Source organism: Myodes glareolus, chromosome 23 (genome assembly GCF_982192425.1).
Source record: "Myodes glareolus chromosome 23, mMyoGla1.1, whole genome shotgun sequence".
Taxonomy (NCBI): Eukaryota; Metazoa; Chordata; class Mammalia; order Rodentia; family Cricetidae; genus Myodes; species Myodes glareolus.
This window is the reverse complement of record NC_142048.1, coordinates 51,055,749-51,073,995: the sequence shown is the minus strand read 5'-3', so window position 1 is coordinate 51,073,995 and position 18,247 is coordinate 51,055,749. Positions and strand designations below refer to the sequence as shown.

Genomic DNA, 18,247 nt, shown 5'->3' with positions numbered 1-18,247 from the left:
CAAAACCAAAGTCCTGTGCTTGCTGACACAGAACTTGAAGTTTTTCATTCATTCACCTGACAGTTTATATAGAGATAGTTTTTCATATGAACACCAGGAAACATCAAAGATGTGTTCAGAATATCCCCATATTCTTTATAAAACCATACATTAGTTCCAGGAGCCTACTAGTGGCAGGATTTCAATAAGACCACTTTCAGAAAGAGAGTGACTGCAGTGAATGAAAATTATCAGGAAAAATATTGCATCCTAGAATATCACAGAATCTTGATAAAGAAAGGGACTCCAGAAAATGCATTCTCAGAGGCACACAATTTGTAAAAGAGGGAGGAACAACTGGGAGCCCCTAGGGGGCTCAATATAGCCATGCAGAAGGAAACAGGAGCAAGTGAGTTGTTCAGAAGCAAACGGGAAAAAAAAGGATTATAAAATCAGAGAAAATTCACTGCATACACACTGAAAAGAGACACTACTAAAGAAGTTATGTCACTATACCAATGACAGACCTCTACCATCTTGAAATATGACACACAAAAACTTACTCAAAGTTTAAAACTACTACTAGTTTGGGAGAATTAAATTTTAAAATACTTCAAATTGCACACACACACACACACACACACACACACACAAACTTCTCTATGAAGCTACTTAAAGACAGCACCAAATGGCCTAATAAAAACTGTCTTGTGGAAAATAGAAAACAAAGGAGGAGTCACACCTTATAACAGCCATAGCCATCCAGTAGCAGGCATGTGTAACTATGAAATATGGCATTTGAATCAGAAATATGAAACATTTTAACAGATCAAGTTGTGAAAGAGAAATGCTTTGAATTTTGAAACATCAACCAAAAAGTCTTTAAAATAAACGGTAAATTAAATAAGTTTAATGGGAAAGAAACTCAGGCAACAAATTGAACAACAAATTATACACATAATATATTATATATAAATAGTAAGTAGATATAACACAACTACAATTAAAGTCTTCAAAGTAAAAGTATAATACAAACCATATAAAACTATTATCTAATGTATTTGTTAAAATTAAATAGTTTAATATTTAAATCTATGACTTTGAATATTGAAAAACAGCAGTAATTTAGAAAATTGATCTCAAATGTTAAATTACTAGGTATAATCTAAATATAACTTTGACTTTAAAGAAAAGCAAAGTCTAAGTTTCCAGATGAAATAACGAAGCCACCTACAGAGGAGGTGAAATTGGAGGATCATCTGACCCTTTGCCAGCAACACAGCAAAGGGAGCCATGGGGATAGGAGCATCTGAATGAATTTAATAATAATAAAAAAACAAGTATTAAACGTAGCCAAGTTATCCAACAAGCATCAATGTACAAAAGAAGATTTGAAAAAGGAAGGACATAGGACATTTTGCACAGCAGTTTTCCGCCTAGGTCTGGCAGTGAATCCCTGAGGGTAGGGAGAGTTGCAGTCTGATCATGGAAACAGGCAGAATAAGAGCATGAAATGAGTAAGGAGAAGCCACCCCCCCACACACCAGTCAATGATGATTATGGAAGTAATGACAAGGTATCACTGGAGATTGACAAAGCACGGAGCGGTCAGCTGAGAAATAAGACTACAGCTGTTCTATTGGTATGACGGAAAAGGCAACCCCTGGAGCCAACAGGCATAGCTCCCCAAATATAACAATTGGTGAAATGAAGACATACGCACTCACAGGGAATGGAACACTGTAAATAAGATTCTAAAATATTCAGTAAGTATAACCTAGAATTTATAGTCAATGAATGAGTGCAAAAAAGTAAAAGTCAACAATTAAAATAAGGTTTTATTTTTTAACTGATTTTTGTTGAGCTCTACATTTTTCTCTGCTCCCCTCCCTGCTTCTACCCTCCCATTCAACCCTCTCTCAAGGTCCCCATGCTCCCTATTTACTCAGGAGAGCTTGTCTTTTTCTAATAAAGTTTTCTTAGATTACTGTTCATAGAGAAGTTTATCCCATAGGGAAGAGGTGTATCTAAACACTAAGTGATTGGGAAAATCCTAAGATACAGGGTTAGGCACAGAGAAATGCATGCAATGCTTATAAGGAAAAAGCAGAGCTTGGACTCAAAAAGGAGCAAAACAAAAGAATGCATTACTAAAGATCTAACTCACAGTAAATAAAGATAAAATGGTCAAATAAATGTATGCATCAAATAATTCTGATGCCACAGTCATACGGTAGATAGTACAGAAGATACAAGAAACAGAATGGTACCCAATATTAACATCCACCCTGTGGTGGTTTCAAAAGGTATGGCCCCTATAGACTCATGTGTTTTGATGCTTCTCCCATAAGGACTGGCACTATTAGGAGGTGTAGGCTTGTTGGAGTAGGTTTAGACTTGATGGAGGAAGTGTGTCACTGTGGGGACAGCCTTCTGGTCTCGTATGCTCAAGCTATGCTCAGGGTGACACACAGACTCCTTCTGTTGCCTGCAGATCAAGACATAGAACCCTCAGCCCATTTTCCAGCACCACATCTGTCACCGTGTGGGAGGTGGGAATCACCAAATGAGTTCGGATATCAGGAATATTTAATATTATTTCCCAGTAACAGAAAATGTACCTCTTTCTCAAGTGTGTATTGACCAACTTTGAAAAATCATGTGTGTGACCAAGGAAAAATTCAAATGGCCCCCAAAGTGAAAGGATAAATGAAATCCTGTTGCAGTTGCGTTGAACTATCATATTTGGCGCAGGCTCTGGGCACAATAGAGCAGTGCAGGCAGTGTTGGAAGACTTACAGATCACAAGATTATGCCATGTGGTGCCCGAATCCTGGGTATATTGGTGCATATTCCTTTAGCCTTTCAAGCAAACAATCAATTCCATCTTCCCAGCCTTTTGTCCACTGCTGTGCTGGGGTTGCAACTAGAAGCCCTCCTTTTCCCACAGTGCCTGAATTAGCGCTTTTCTTATTGCTGGGACAAAATATCCCGAGAGGAAAGAACTGAAGGGAGGAAGGGCTCATTCTGCTTCATAGATTGAGGAGGTGAATTCCTTCACAGAGGCAAAGGCATAATGACGAGAGCTGCAGGTGGAAGGTCACCTAGGAACCCACGCCCTTTCGAGCAGATTGGGAACAGGAAGTGGGCCCAGGTTGTAGAATTTCAAGCCTGGCCTCCAATGATCTACTCTGTCAGTGATGTTCTACCACCTAAAGGTTCAACAGCCTTTGCAAACAGTGCCCTCAGCTGGGGATCAAGTGTTCAAACATAGGTTTATGGGGGACACTGATGTGGGATTCCCCTCTGTGTGCTGTGCATATGTTTTATTACCATTGGTTAATGAACAAAACTGTTTTGGCCAAAGACTTGGCAGAGCAATGCCAGGTGGGAAACCCAGAGATAGAGAGAGAAAATAGTGTCAAGGAGACACCTGTAGCTGCTGAAGGAGAGAGAGAGAGAGAGACACTGGAACCTTACCCAGTAAGCCACAGCCTCGCCAAGATACACAGATTAATAGTAATGGGTTAATTTAAGAAAAGAGGTAGTTAGGAATATGCCTAAGTCATTGGCCAGACACTGTTGCAATTAATACAGTTTCTGTGTGTGTGTTTTTTTTTTGTTTTTGTTTTTTTTTTTTTGTTTTTTTTTGTTTTTTTTTTTTTTAGTGAGGGGGTCTGGGCGGCCGGGAAATCAATGAGCAGTCTCTGTCTACAGGACACTTCATTCAAACGGTCACCCTTAAGGCTAGATGTCCGCTATTTCTAGCAGTATCTCAGGGGCAGCACTCTGCCACCTAGTGCTGTAATTCAGTACTGCAGGAGTTACCATTCCTGGTACCCTTGGACATCAGGCAAATATAGGAATGCTCATACATAGCTGTTGTCTCCATAATTCAAACCATGATATATACTTGTTTATGTATATATCATGAACTACTATGAAGAATTCCTTTCCACACAACCACGCACACCGCCAAGTTCAGCACTGTAGGCTATTCCACTGACTGTTTTCTAAGTTGTCACACATATAAACAAAGATGCCTTATGGGGTTTCCATCACGATGAGCTGAAAAACACTGTCGTCTATGTAACCCTTTGAAGGGTTTTGTATTTTCCTATCTCATTATTGCTGTGCCCTAAGACATAATTCCCCATTCCCACATGCCCTTAGACTGGAATATTTCAGAATAGCACAAGCCATTTACTGACTGGCTATGTTTGAGACCGTTTGCACTCATAAATTTATTTTCTTTTTATCATGGTTTCCTGCCGGCCTTGTTTGTCTTCCCTAAGATCAAATAACACCCGTTCTTGTAACTATTTCTAACCAAACTCTATGAAAAAAAAAATCATTGACCACAGGTCATTCCCTAAACATTGTTGTTTTGCTCTTTTAATTTTTACTGTGTAGCGCGATGTCCTTTTACAAGCCCATAACTCACTGCTTTCCATTCTCTTAGTGGACCCTTTTGATCCATAACGATTCTCCAGAAGCCATTTCAGTCATTGCCTCCCAGGCTTTACTTGCTGCCAGAGTATCTCAGGCACTGTAAGCTACACAGAGGTAGGATAACTGCCCATGCTGTCCTTCCCCGTGGCTTCTCTCCAGGGAAAACCCATGGATGCCACTGTGGCAACCACTGAACCTCACAAAATAAGGTTTTTAAAGTACTTTTCAGTTAAATCACTGCTGGGTCTCCCCTTGCCGGAGAGCTCACTGAGGGCTTGAAGCAAGGAACAGATGTATAAAGGCTGGTTTAGAATGGCCCATCCTCAGCACATAGAATCCAGATTGACTAGGGAAGGCCTATACTCATGTGGTTCGCAAGAAAAAAAAAAAGCCCAAGAGATCGTTTCCCCAGAGGAGATAAAAGAACAAACACAAAACATTGATCTCTTCATTGATTTATTTATCTACTTAGAAGTGGAACATGGGTTTTCCATAAATAAATCACTTTAGTCCTGAGAACCTGTCAATGGCTTGCATACATAGTGAACTCTGATGTCTCCTACATTGGATGTGACCAGCAGAGACCACACAGGCTAGGTGAAGTGTTCTTCCCTCCCTCAGCTGCTGAGACTCAGACAGAAAAATCTAGCACATCTAAACCAGCCCTAGAAATGGCTTCTGGGCTTCAATCTGAAAAACAAGGGCCAGGGAGCCAGACACTGCTGCTGGTGTGCTTTGGTTATCTAATGGAAAGGTCGAGATCAGAACAGATAAAAATGGTTAATTTTGTGTACTTTGGAGAATTATATTTGAACTTAAAGGTATTTAAAGAGAAAGTTTCTGAGAATTAAGTTATTTAAGAAATAGATGGTGGTGGTTGCTGTGGGCTTCTTTGGAGCCTGTGTTTCCTGGTATCCCTCAGGAGTGCTGATCAACCAGCAATGGAAACTGCATTATCTCTCAGTCTCAGTGTCCGCCAAGTGAGCAAAGTTTGGAATGGTAAGCTAAGCATGCAGGCTAACGTCATAAATGAGTTTAGTGGTCCTCAGAGTTGTTACCCATGATATCATTTGCTTAATATGATAAGTCTATGCCTTAGTGAGAACATGAACTCCTCCCTTTTGTCATGATGTTTTTACTCCTTTCCCTTCTGAGGTCAATATGCATTTGTTCTTTTCAGAATGGAGCCTCTAGAAAGACACCATGTTCCTTGTTAGTTGCTCATATTTGTTCATTATCTAAAACTAAATATGTGGGGGTGGCACTCTTAAACCATAAGGTAGAAAACCAAAACAATATGAATAATGAACAGTAAACAGATCCCCAGGTACCTGTAATATTAAATATGTTTTGCATTTAAAAAAATTTAGTTATTACAGAGTAAAATTAGGTGTGAAATTATATCACGTTTACTTTAAATTTACACCCTCCCAATGAATGATAATATTGATGATAACCTTTTAATCTATTTATCTAGTATATAGCATATATATATATATATATATATATATATATAGGATATATACTGCATATAATAAATTCTCATATATACTACTACTTTGCACCCTTTTAAAGTGGGTTTTCAATCTTTTTCTTGTAGCTGTTCTTTATATACTATAGATGGGGACTTGATGACAAACACTGCATCTATTGTCCTTCTGACAGCGGCTTTCTTATTTTTTTTAAAAGATGACTCTCATTTTCCTATTAAATTACATTCCTGCAACTTCTCTTTCTGTCCTTTTTCTAGAGGCTTCTCAATATTATTTGTAGTGAGGGGCTGCAGGCAGGCCTGCTTTTCGCCTCACCCGGCTCCCGCATGGCTAGCTTAGCCCCAGAAATAACAACACACAAATTGTATTCATTCAAACACTGCCTGACTCATTATCTCTAGAGAGTTAGTTACTGGCTAACTCTCACATCTTGATTAACCCATTTCTAATAATCTGAGTAGCACCACAAGGTGGTGGCTTACCAGAAAAGATTCAGCATGTCTGACCTGGTGGCTGGCTCCATGGTGTCTGCCTCACAGCCCTCTTCCCAGCATTCTGTTCTGTTTACTCTGCCTACCTAATTTTCTGTCCTATCAAAGGGCCAAGGCAGTCTCTTTATTAACCAATGAAAATAACACAATAGACAGATAACCCTCCTCCATCATTTCCCCTTTTTCTGTTTAAACAAAAAAGAAAGGCTTTCATTTTAACATAGTAAAATTACATATAACAAAACAGTTATCAAGCAAGAATTACAGTCACAATATTTATAACTATATCTTTATCATAATAATGGAAAACTATAACTATGACTATCCATTCTTCAACTCCATCAAAGACTCCAGAAGGATATAATATTACCTAAGTAAACAAGAAGTAAGCAACTTCCAAAACTTTAGCAATGACAGAGACATCTCGCTGCCTGGACAGTCACCCAAAGTTCCTCTGTATCGTTGGGGCACCCATCTTCGGCCTTCAGGCCCATAATATCCAGAGACATTTCCATGAAGCAGGAAATTTCAAAGGCAGTTTAGTCACTATCTGCTGTGTCCTGAAGAATGTCACGCAGACTCTTTCATGAATCAGGAACCCCGAAAGATCATCTCACCTTTAGGGAAGTTCAGCAGTCCTCTCTCTGCGGGTTCTGTGTCCAGTTTATACAACAGTCCAGGCAAGAGCAGTTTCTTGCCCAAAATGGCTATCAAACTCCATAAGGAGCCTTTTCGATGCCCGTCTTCCTCTTGAAGTAGATTGGTGCTGCCAGGAGCAGACGTGTCTCATTGTCATGAAAAGTCCTAAGTTATTAAAACATTAAATGCCATGTTCTGTAGTCTTTGAAAGATGAAGAATGCATATCTGAAATATATCTATGCACATCTAGAAAATCAAACTAACATTACTACAAGCTTGACTATTATCAATGATTATCCATTAACAACCTATATTTTTAATTATACATTACATTTTTAAATGAACTACACAATCACAATACCTCAATCAAGATCAGAAATATATATACATATAACAAAATTGACCTTAAAATCCATACCAATAAAATTATTCATATCTATATCATATCCCCCTTTAAATGTAAAAGAACATTTATAAACAATATTTGGGAATATGGACGTAGTTATTTCTCTCCAAACTTCTTCCTGCTGTATAGGGGCACTGTTAATCAGGTCTTTCATGGTAAAACCTGTCTGCCAGGTTCATCTCAGTTGGCAGTTGAGTGAAGTAATTTCTTGAGGGTGTTCACAGCAACCTTTCAAGAGGATGTGGTCTATCATACCATATTGGGATAGAAGCAATCCATAGGGTCTCATCCTCTGTGAAAACAAAAGAAGAACCTCCTTTCCAAAGCATCATATTCTTAGACCCAAATTCTGAAATCAAGGCATTTTCAAAATATCTATCTTGGATTAATTCTGCAGCATTTATAAGCAAATGTCTTTTGGTGACTGTTGCTCCTTCCTCAGCATTCAAACAATTAAAAGAGAGCATAATAGCATACAGTATCAAGATTCTCTGTGTATTTTCCATCTTTATGATGGCTTTATTTTAACCTCTATTTCTTTTATTTTTACTTTTACTTTTTGAGACTGGTTCTCTGTATATCTTTGTCCTGGAATAACTCTGTAGACCAGGCTGTCCTTGAACTCAGAGATCCCACTGTCTCAGCCTCCCCAGCACTGGGATTAAAAGTGTGTGCTACCACACCTTGAACTCACAGAGATCTGTCTCTGCCTCCCAGGCATTGGGATTAAAGGCGTGTACTACCACACCTTGAGGTCACAGAGGTCAATCTCTACCTCTGTCTCTTGAAGCCACAGAGGTCAATATGCCTCTGCCTCCCAGGCATTGGGATTAAAGGTGTGTACCACCACACCCTATATCTCCCTTTCTTTCTTTTTTATTTTTAATGACTTTAACCTTTTAACCTGCATATATTTTTAACTCATAGTAAACCGTTTAGGGGTTTTCTTCTTCTTTGAATCTCTTTTTACTGTATCTCTCTCTTTTTCTGACCACATGAGTCTAAAACCGTGGCTTTGATGGCTAGATCCAGTCCATTCCTTAGCTTTCCAGACTCATGGTAGAGGTACCACTGGAGCCTTTTACTGCCACAACTCTATGGCATTTCAAGGTCCGTGCCAGCAAGCAAGCTGGAGCATTCTGCTCACAGACCACACTCAGTCAGACTGCCTGCCTGAAAGAGTCAGAGATTGCCCTGGCAGGACAGCCCAGAAAGCCGGCATTTTAAAACAGCACAGCTTTTTTCCTGCTACGGCTGAAAGCCGAAAAGCATACATTCAGCATTTCACCAACACCGTTTAAGTGTTTCATGGCAGGACCTCTTAATGAGCTGCAGGGTTTTGCAGCTAAAGCTGAGTCAGGAAGCCTCTCTTAGACGAGAGCGCTTGCTTGCCTCTAGCAAGCAGAGTAGACCTGAGAAATTGCTGCTACCAAGAAAACATGCTTTACTCTATTCTTTCCCAAGCTTTCTCAGGCTTTCTGTGGATTCAGTTATCCAGGTTGGGTGCCATATGTAGTGAGGGGCTGCAGGCAGGCCTGCTTTTCGCCTCACCCAGCTCCCGCATGGCTAGCTTAGCCCCAGAAATAACAACACACAAATTGTATTTATTCAAACACTGCCTGACTCATTATCTCTAGAGAGTTAGTTACTGGCTAACTCTCACATCTTGATTAACCCATTTCTAATAATCTGAGTAGCACCACAAGGTGGTGGCTTACCAGAAAAGATTCAGCATGTCTGACCTGGTGGCTGGCTCCATGGTGCCTGCCTCACAGCCCTCTTCCCAGCATTCTGTTCTGTTTACTCTGCCTACCTAATTTTCTGTCCTATCAAAGGGCCAAGGCAGTCTCTTTATTAACCAATGAAAATAACACAATAGACAGATAACCCTCCTCCATCAATTATTAAACTTTTAAAACATTCAACTTTTGAGATTGCTGGTTTTCTCTATCGTTTATCTGCCATTTAATTTTCTCATGTATTTATCATTTCCTTTCTTCCGTGCACTTGGGGTTTATTTTGTTCTTTTTTAATGGCTTCTTCGGGTGGAAAATTAGGTTTTTTATTGTGAACTGTTTTTGTTTTCTAATATAATCATTTAAATCCATGAATACACCTCTTAGTATTGCTAACGAACTGCCTCACCGCCTTTGCAGTTCTGTGATATTGTGGTGTTCAGATGCCTCTTCTTGTGCCTGTTACGTGATTTTTTATTTTTTTTTTTACTTATGATCTGGTTTCAGTGGCATTTTGAAATATTCAAACAATTTGGAGTTTTCTTCTTATTTTGTGTGGGGGGCAGAATTGTCTTGTCTATGGATCCAAATGCAGAAATGCCAGTTCCTTGAACCTCAGAATGCAACCAAGTGTGAAAACAGAGTATTAAAAATGTCACTGAGTCATCAGAGTGTAGCCTTAATCACCCTGATGACTGGTGTTCTTGTAAGGGGAGGGTATGAGGAGACGAAAGACTGTAGGAGAATCCATGAGGCAGCAGCCCTCTCTAGGCCAAGGTTCGGGGCTCAAAGAGGAATTCAATGACCACCTAGATCCCTGGCTCCTATATCCCAGTCCTGTGCCACCCTGAGCCTCTTTCCTTTGAACCTCAGGTCTGTGGGGAACTTTCAGGAAACCTTAGAAGACCGTCACATCCGCCAGGGTTATCTCCTGTGTTTTGTGATTTCAAGCCTTAGAAGTCATCAACGTATATGCTTTTTTCCAAGCATATGATATATGCTATAAGGATTTTGTGTTTATTTATAAGAAAAACATGAACCTATGTAGTGGGGGGGGAGATGTGCCCATGTCTTGTCCTATCACTCTTTGTCTTATTCTCTTGAGGGTCTCTCACTGAACCTCAATATTTCATCTAGATGGGATGACCAACGAGTTTCCGAGATCTCTCTGTCTCTACCTTGTAATGTTGAGGTTATAGGCACACATGGCCATGCTTGGTTTTTATGTAAGTTTTGGGGACTTGATCTCAGGTCTTCATGTTTATGCAGCAAGCACTGTAGCCTACCAAACCACCTCTCCAACCCTGTTGAGGTAACTGTGATAGTGTTATAAGTTCTTAAGTCCATGCTCTGTCATAAAGAGTTAAAAGTCAATCTTCAACTTTGACAGCAGATACTTCTGGCATGTAAGTCTGTACAAGCCATGAATATAATAAGCATCTTGATGTTGTATCACTTTCTGTTTCCAAGTGGCAGCTTTGCATCCACACCGGTTTAAACTCCTCAGGTCTTCTCTACACATCTTTCTGATCACTCACAATGGCCCATTCCTGTCTATATATCTTTCTAAATCAATCTCTCTCACATGTGTGACTCTCTCTGCATAGAACTTGGGTGGTACTTTTCAACTATTGCATGATAGACCATGTTCCAGGTCCCATTACTTTTCCCCGGTATGGACTTTACCTCCACAACTTAGGCTTAATTATCATCTGTTGCCTAGGCATTCCTTATTATAAACATGGGAATATTCATTGAACAATGGGTCTCTGAGACTTTTGTATTGGTCTCTTGTGAGAAGAATAGAAGCAATACAATCTGAAGGCCCTGAACTTAGGAAAGTCCATATTTGTACCTCCAACATGGGAAAATGCTATAAAGTCAAGATCATTCACTGAAGGGTAGAAAGCAATGAAAGACACACAAGGAGGAATAGAAGCTCTGATGTTTCCTTAGAAGCATAGATGAAATATGAACTAATAACCTATGAAGAAACATTGAGTAGAAAAAATAATTTGAAAAGGCACTGATGGGCGGCTATTTAATCAATGAAAGGTTGAATCAAAGTTGAAGATGGTTAAATTCTCTCATTGTTTTCACGTCGTTCATCTTCATTCTGCAAGCATTCTAAATGAAACTAACAAACCCCCATTACAGACCAGGTGGCTCCTATTAGCATTCTTCTTAATATGCAATATTTCAATCAAAATAAAGATTGCCTTATCTCTATTGATTTCTAGCACTCAGCACTGGGCATGGAGCTAGCTGTCTGGACGATTAGGACCCACGAAGACATATCAAATCTCTCAAGGCTCTGTCGGGCATATGCTCTTGACCACAGATGCTCTGCAAGAGAGAAGGCACATTCATAAGCCACACACTAAGAAAGAGCTATGTCTGTTATGCAATTGCAATATAATGTTATGGGAATTTGAGTCAGGGAGCACTGTTACCTACTTAGGGAATCATAGACACTTCAAGAAGGGAAGAGTCTTTAAAAGTTGTCCCTAAAGGTGAGGATTGGACATTATTGTCACAGAAACCCATAGAAAATTACAGAGAAGGAAACTGATGTCATTAAAGCATCTATTGAATTTTACCATAAAACTCAATAGCTGAGTTTAATAAGTATGTTTTAAACAATTGTCTAAGTCAAAACAAAAGGTTGCAAAACAGATTAAGAAAACTCAACTATTGTCTGGGTTAGTTTTATGTTGTTCTGATTGAATGCCATGACCATGCCAACTTATGAAAGAAAGGATCTAACTGGGCTTTCAATTTCAGAGGGATGAGAGTCTGTTGTGGTCAGAAAGCAGGGCATTAGGAGTAGGAATGGTGTCAACAGTAGGAAGCAGAGAGGTCACACATTTCCCACAAACAAGAAGGAGGAAGAGCAAACTGAAAGTAAGGTAGGACTATAAACACTCAAATTCTGCTCCCTATGGCATACATATAACAAAATTCCATCTGCCAAAGGTTCAAAATCTTCCCCAAACTGTCACCAACTGGGAACCAAGTATCTGAACCTATGGAGGACATTTCTCATTTAAACCACAACTATGCTAAAACAGTGCATTTAAACAGGGGAATTAGTCATGGTCCTAACCAGGAAAGATTGCCTTGGTTGCACTTAGAAGATTCTTGCAGGCTCCTGTGCATTTTAATCCCTTTACTGTCACTGCAGAAAAAAGCCAGTCCCATGATAAGTACATCTCAGGGGTTGACTGGACAGTTTAGAGTGGGGTGTGTTGTAAAAGCAAACAGCTAACATTTTGATATCTTAGAAGAACAGAAGCTTATTTCACACTTATTGTCAGATATTTCACTAGAGTCTCTGCTTCACACCCTGCTATTCAAGGCTGAAGCAGATGATCATATGGTAAAATGGGCTCGTCTTTGGCAAAACACACACACATGCACACATACACACACACATACATATGCATATATGTATAAAGATACATGTTGAAATGTTTCCTGCTACTTCTTAAAATAGTTCATATCTTTTATTACAACTCCAGACCTGACAAAATAACAGTATAAGCATTTTCTCGAAGTTATTCCATGGAGTCTACATGGCAATTCAGTAGTAATAGTGGTTTTTAGGAAGAAGGCATCATCTCCACTCTGTGTTGTTCTTTCTATCCTCATACCTGTTCAAAGGAAATGCCACAAAAGGAAAAAGCAGTCGCATACAGGCCAGAAACAGAACTATGACTGGGGACCCAAATGGCCATCACCATGACCAGGGAGCTTCCAGAAATTTGAAAAACCAAATACAGCCCTTGTCATGAACTTGATGAAAAACTTGATGAAATTAATTTTATGTAAAGTTTTGTGGAAAGCACAATTATGACAAAGTTGAATATGCAGCTGAGATTTCTAGGCAAAATATTAAAAGAGCAATTCAATCTTCCCTCCCTACTTCTAAAGAAATGGAGGAGAGGAAGAGAGATTGAAGGACATGTTAAATACAGAGAACCTAGAATTTAAAGATTTGGCAAATAATCCAACCACCCATACTGAAAACAAAAAGGGAAGAGAACATCAAGAGGGTGTTTGAATACTCACATGAAAACGTACATGTGAGTCAGTGTGAACCCCTAATCTACAGTGTGACTACATCTGTACATAGTCCTTTAACTAAGGTAAATAAGGTCCTAAGAGCGGGGTCATGACCAGATAGGACAGGTGACTATTTGAAAGTTTATCAAGAGAGAGATTTTTTTTCTCTTCTCCCCTCCCCTCCCCTCCCCTTCCCTCTTCTCCCCTCCCCTCCCCTTCCCTCTTCTCCCCTCCCCTCCCCTCCCCTCTTTCCCCTCCCCTCCCCTCTCCTCCCCTTCCCTTCTTTCCCTTCCCCTCCCCTTCCCTTCCCTCCCTTCCCCTCCCCTCCCCTCCCCTTACTGCCCCTCCTTATCTGCACAGGGAGGTGCAGATAAGGCGTGTTCTGTTCAAGAACAGCTTGGGAGAGCGGGGTTCCAATGACGACTGAGAAAGTACAGAGTTGTGGGACAGAGTTAGAGAAGAAAGGAAGGCTGAGAAGGAGTGTTTGCAGGTTACTGTGCACCATGAAATAGCAGAGAGGAGCATGAAAATGGATGAAATATAGGAATATAACCTAAAGTATAAACAAGAGCTTGAGAAAAACACAGAAATAGAAAAGGGCACCACCATTAGCTTTAGGGGGAAAAGGGACAAGTACAAGATAGAGAAATGAGGGCTATGGGGAGAATGAGAGTCTCATGAGGGAAGGGAGGAGAGGGAGGGTGGGTGAGAAAATACAGGGAAGAAAGGGAGAGAGGGGGAAAGAGACAGGAGATAAAAAAGAAAGAGGGAGGGGGAAAGGAGAGGAAGAGAAGAAAGGAGGGAGGGAAAAGAGGGGGAAGAAGAGGGAGGAAAGAAAGGAGGGAAGAAAAATGAAAGATGGCAGCGAAGGGAGGCAGAGGGAGGATGGAGGAGGGACGGATTTAAATTCAATAGTGAACAGAGGAAAAATGTCTCCGCTGTAGTGAGAAAGCTGATGGCTAAGTCTGAACACACACTCACGGTTCACTTTATGGTGAAAGACTTTATGAGAACTGATGCTCCTGTTTCTCCCTGGTCTTGAAAATAAGTCAGAGAAAAGTGGTGATCACACCACAAAGCCAGGAGTAGTGTAAGGTGCCGCCCTCCTCCCGGGATGCACGCAGGACTTGTGTGAAGGGCCACACACCCAGCTGTGTGCTTTAAAGCCGTCCCTGTGAAAAGGGAGCTGTTTCCATAAGATCACCCAAAATGACAAAAATTTGCTTCTTCAGGTGCAGCATGGCCATTACAGTTATAACTAATATTTCTTTCCCCAAATATGGAGTATTATGATCAACAGTATTCTTGACAGCACATAGGAGAAGCCATCTTCATGGGTCTGGTTCATCTTTCCAGCTGCCACATTAATGTGCAACATTCCTTTCAGAAAAACACATTGCAAAAAGAAAAAGAAAAAGAAGAGGAAGAGGAAGAAGAAGAAGAAGAAGAAGAAGAAGAAGAAGAAGAAGAAGAAGAAGAAGAAGAAGAAGAAGACCTGTGTGAATAGCTGAGAATACTCATCTGCCTTTATCTGCCTTTCACGGTTTGGATTCAGTTCATTAATATGTGCCTTGTTTTTTAGTTATAGAAGGTATATAATATAGAGAAGTGGGGAAGTGGGGTTTGGGAAAGAGAGAAAGGAAGGAGGAAGGACCTCAGAACAAGAGCAATGATCAAATAATCAAATGCTCACTGACAAGGAAGATATAGAATGAAGCAAATAGAATAAGTGAATTTCTCAGTGCGTTGTTCAGCTCTAAGAGCCCATCAAGAGTGACTGCTAACTACAGTCAGCATACTGGCCTCTCATCTCCTTTATTTTATTTTAGAGTGAATTGAGCGTTTTGCCTGCATACTTGTCTGTGCACCATGTGCGTGTGCAGAGCACACAGGCCACAGGAGGGTGTGCAATCCTTTGAGGGGTGTGACAGCTTGTGACCTGCCCTATCGATGCTTGGACATGAACCAAGTCATCTGGAAGACCAAGAAGTCCTGTTAACCAAGGAAATCCTCCCAGCACAATGCTGGATTCTTTTATTTCAAATGTGCCCACCTTACCCTGAGAAGAAAGAGAAAAGCTAAATCACAAAAGGCTGAGTACCATGCCAAGCTGCTACCAATATGTATTGTCAGGACCTGGACAGTGAGCACCATTTGGTGTTGACTTGTGTGTGTGTATGTGTGTGTGTGTGTGTGAAAGAGAGTCCTTCAAAAGTGCCCCTCGATATAGCTATATCTTAGAGAACAACAATAAAATGACTGTAATTGAGATAATATCCCAGCCCCCAGGCTGCCCCCATTCCTGCCTGTACTCAGAGAAAAGTGGACCATGCACTTTAAGCAGGAGCAGGACCAGTTCACTGTGGTGATTCTTAAGTGGCCAGAGTCTTGGATTCCCAGGACAGGAGTTCTGTCTCCTGCAGGTGCTTCCTTTAACCAAGCAAGCTGGGCTCCCAAATCCTGCTTGCCCTTGGTGGCTGCTTCTAATGTATTTTAGAGAGGCAAAAAACGACCTCACACAGAAAGATTAGAGCCGGCCCTTAGAAACTGCTCAGAGCTACTTATTAAAGGAAGCCACAGAGATAATTAAAAGTAATTTTTGCCAAACTCCAAAAGGGCACTGAACAAAACATGAAAGGTTTGGGAGCAAATGAAATTCGGCTGTGAGCAGAAACCCAGCTCAGCAGCCACTGCCAGAGCGTGCGCACTCCAGATAGTTCAGATGCAAAATTAGATGGAGCCGTAGTGTGGGGTTGTAATGTAAATAAATAGTTATTCTGGCACACCTCCGCATAGAGAGGAGAGGGCAGAGTTCTGACTGCAAAACACAAAGAAGTAAAGACAAGCGGAAGGACCTGTCTGATAGGGGCTGACCACTTTTGCTAGTGATGGAGTCTTGTTAATAGGAAGCAGAGGGGCCCTACACACTTGGAAGACTGGGAAACGCGCCCTTTGACCTCACTAAAATTGGCACATTTGTTCAAATATGACTTTTACCCTCTTTATTTGTACCCCTCTTTGATGTCTGCTCATTCACTCACTAAGCAATCAGCTGCTGGAGAGCAAGCTCCCGCCTCTTTTCCCTTTAGAGAAATTCCCTAAAGAGGTCGTTAATTAACATACACACATGAACACACTAACAATGGCTTCGCTTCTGCCCTCTTCCTATAGCAGCACCTGTCAGTCACACGAACCTGTCTCTGCCTACTGCTCGACCTGTTCTCTCAGCCAGCCACGTGTTTAGGCCTTGCTGTGTGTCCTTTCAGAAGTATGTTTAAAATTACACAAGCAAAGGCCGGTTTCTTCAAGGCAACAAAGATTTATTTATTTTTATTTGTGTGTGTGTGTGTGTTTGTGTGTGTGTGTGTGTGTGTGTGTGTGTGTGTGTGTGAGAGAGAGAGAGAGAGAGAGAGAGAGAGAGAGAGAGAGCGCTTAGATGAATGTGTGTGCACCTCATGTTTGTCTGTAGCACTCAGAGGCTAGCCAAGGGTGGTAGATCCTCTGGACCTAGAGTCATAGATGGTTGTACACAACCAAATGGATGCTGAGAACCAAAAAAGGGAAAGTGTTCCAAACTACTGAGTCATCTTTCTAGCCCCTGCAATATAAATTTATACTAGTATGATCTTATTTACAAAAACTCAGGAAACAATGCATTTTACTTGGAAGGAATGGTGAGAGATGTATTTGTACCCTGAGATGCCAGTAAAGAGACTGGCTTTAGACTAATTCACCAATGAGCGACAACAGAAAGTTCCTGGAACCTGGATGGAGAACTCACAGATCAGAAGTAATTGTGGTATAATCCAGCAGTTTTTCAAGCCAAGTATTTCTCAAGTGTTCTGAAAACTTTCTATAATATTTTGTAGTTTGACGCCAGGAAGAAACAATTATACAGTGTTAGCCTGCTCCGCAAGGCAGAGGACACCGTGGGATGCACCGGTGAGGGGGCAGGGAAGGCCACAGTGGGAACTGTGGGAAAGCCTCCTTTTCTCCCCGAGACAACACCTCTATCCGTGGTGAGCTCAGCATCTATAAACTCCATACTTTAAGAAGGAAAGGGAGTATCTGATTCCGTAAAGAGTTGGGACCAGACGGGTCAAATTAAATTTTGAAAATAATTAAGTTGCTTAATACTTTGAAAGGTCAATATTCGGCTGGCATTTTGGCAATTCCTAAGGTAAATGGAAATGCACGTTTGGGCTGGAATCAAGCTGGGTGTGTAGACCCACTGCAATGGACTGAGCAATGCCGACTGAAGGGCCAGGAAAGCTTGGGCTTAGCCTCTGTCCTGTAATGACCTCTGCTAGTACATCCAAGTTAGGAGGGTGGAGTGGAGAATTCAGTACCTCTTTTAGATTTTAACTCCGTGATCCCACAGTTATAGAACAAGGCGGAGCACCATTGAGCACTCTGTTGTTCCTTCCTCGCTTCCTGGTCACTAATATCTTGATGTCTTCTTGTATTAGTTGGTTTCTCACTAATGTAACAAGATAACGACAAAGGCAAAGGAAGGAAGGAGGAGTTTGTGTTGTCTCACAGCTCGGGGTACTGTCCATCTTTGTGGGTATGGCACGGCTGCAGGAGCACGAGGCAGCACACTGTTCCCACAGTTCACTTAGAGTTCACTTTCTCATTTCAATTCATCCTGATACCCAAGTGCATGGAATCGTTGTGTCTACATGCAGAGCGGGTCTACCAGCTGCAATTAATCTAATCTAGAAAGTCTCTCACAAATGTGCCTAGAGATGTAAGTCTTTAGTGAGTCTAGACCCTGCCAACTGGACAATCAATGCAACTCTCGCTAACATATATGCTGCTTTAAAGTATTTTAATTTTTTTTACTCTTTTTTTTTTTATTGTTTAGCTGAAGCTGGCCTCAAACTGTCTATGAAGCTCAAGTTAGCTCAGCCTGTGATTTTCCCGGTCACACTTCCCCGAGACTGGGGTTGCAGATATGTATCATCATGCACTCTCACACCTTC

At 40.9% G+C, this 18,247-nt stretch overlaps 1 long non-coding RNA gene across 1 annotated transcript in view; it reads right to left on the bottom strand.

The window, feature by feature from the left end:
* Positions 1 to 5,938: 5,938 nt before the first annotated feature.
* Positions 5,939 to 18,247, bottom strand: part of LOC146890542 (uncharacterized) — a 106,451-nt gene continuing 94,142 nt past the window's right edge. The window contains exon 3 of the long non-coding RNA XR_014998686.2: positions 5,939 to 11,543. This is a non-coding gene — a long non-coding RNA (uncharacterized LOC146890542). The remainder of the gene's footprint in view (positions 11,544 to 18,247) is intronic.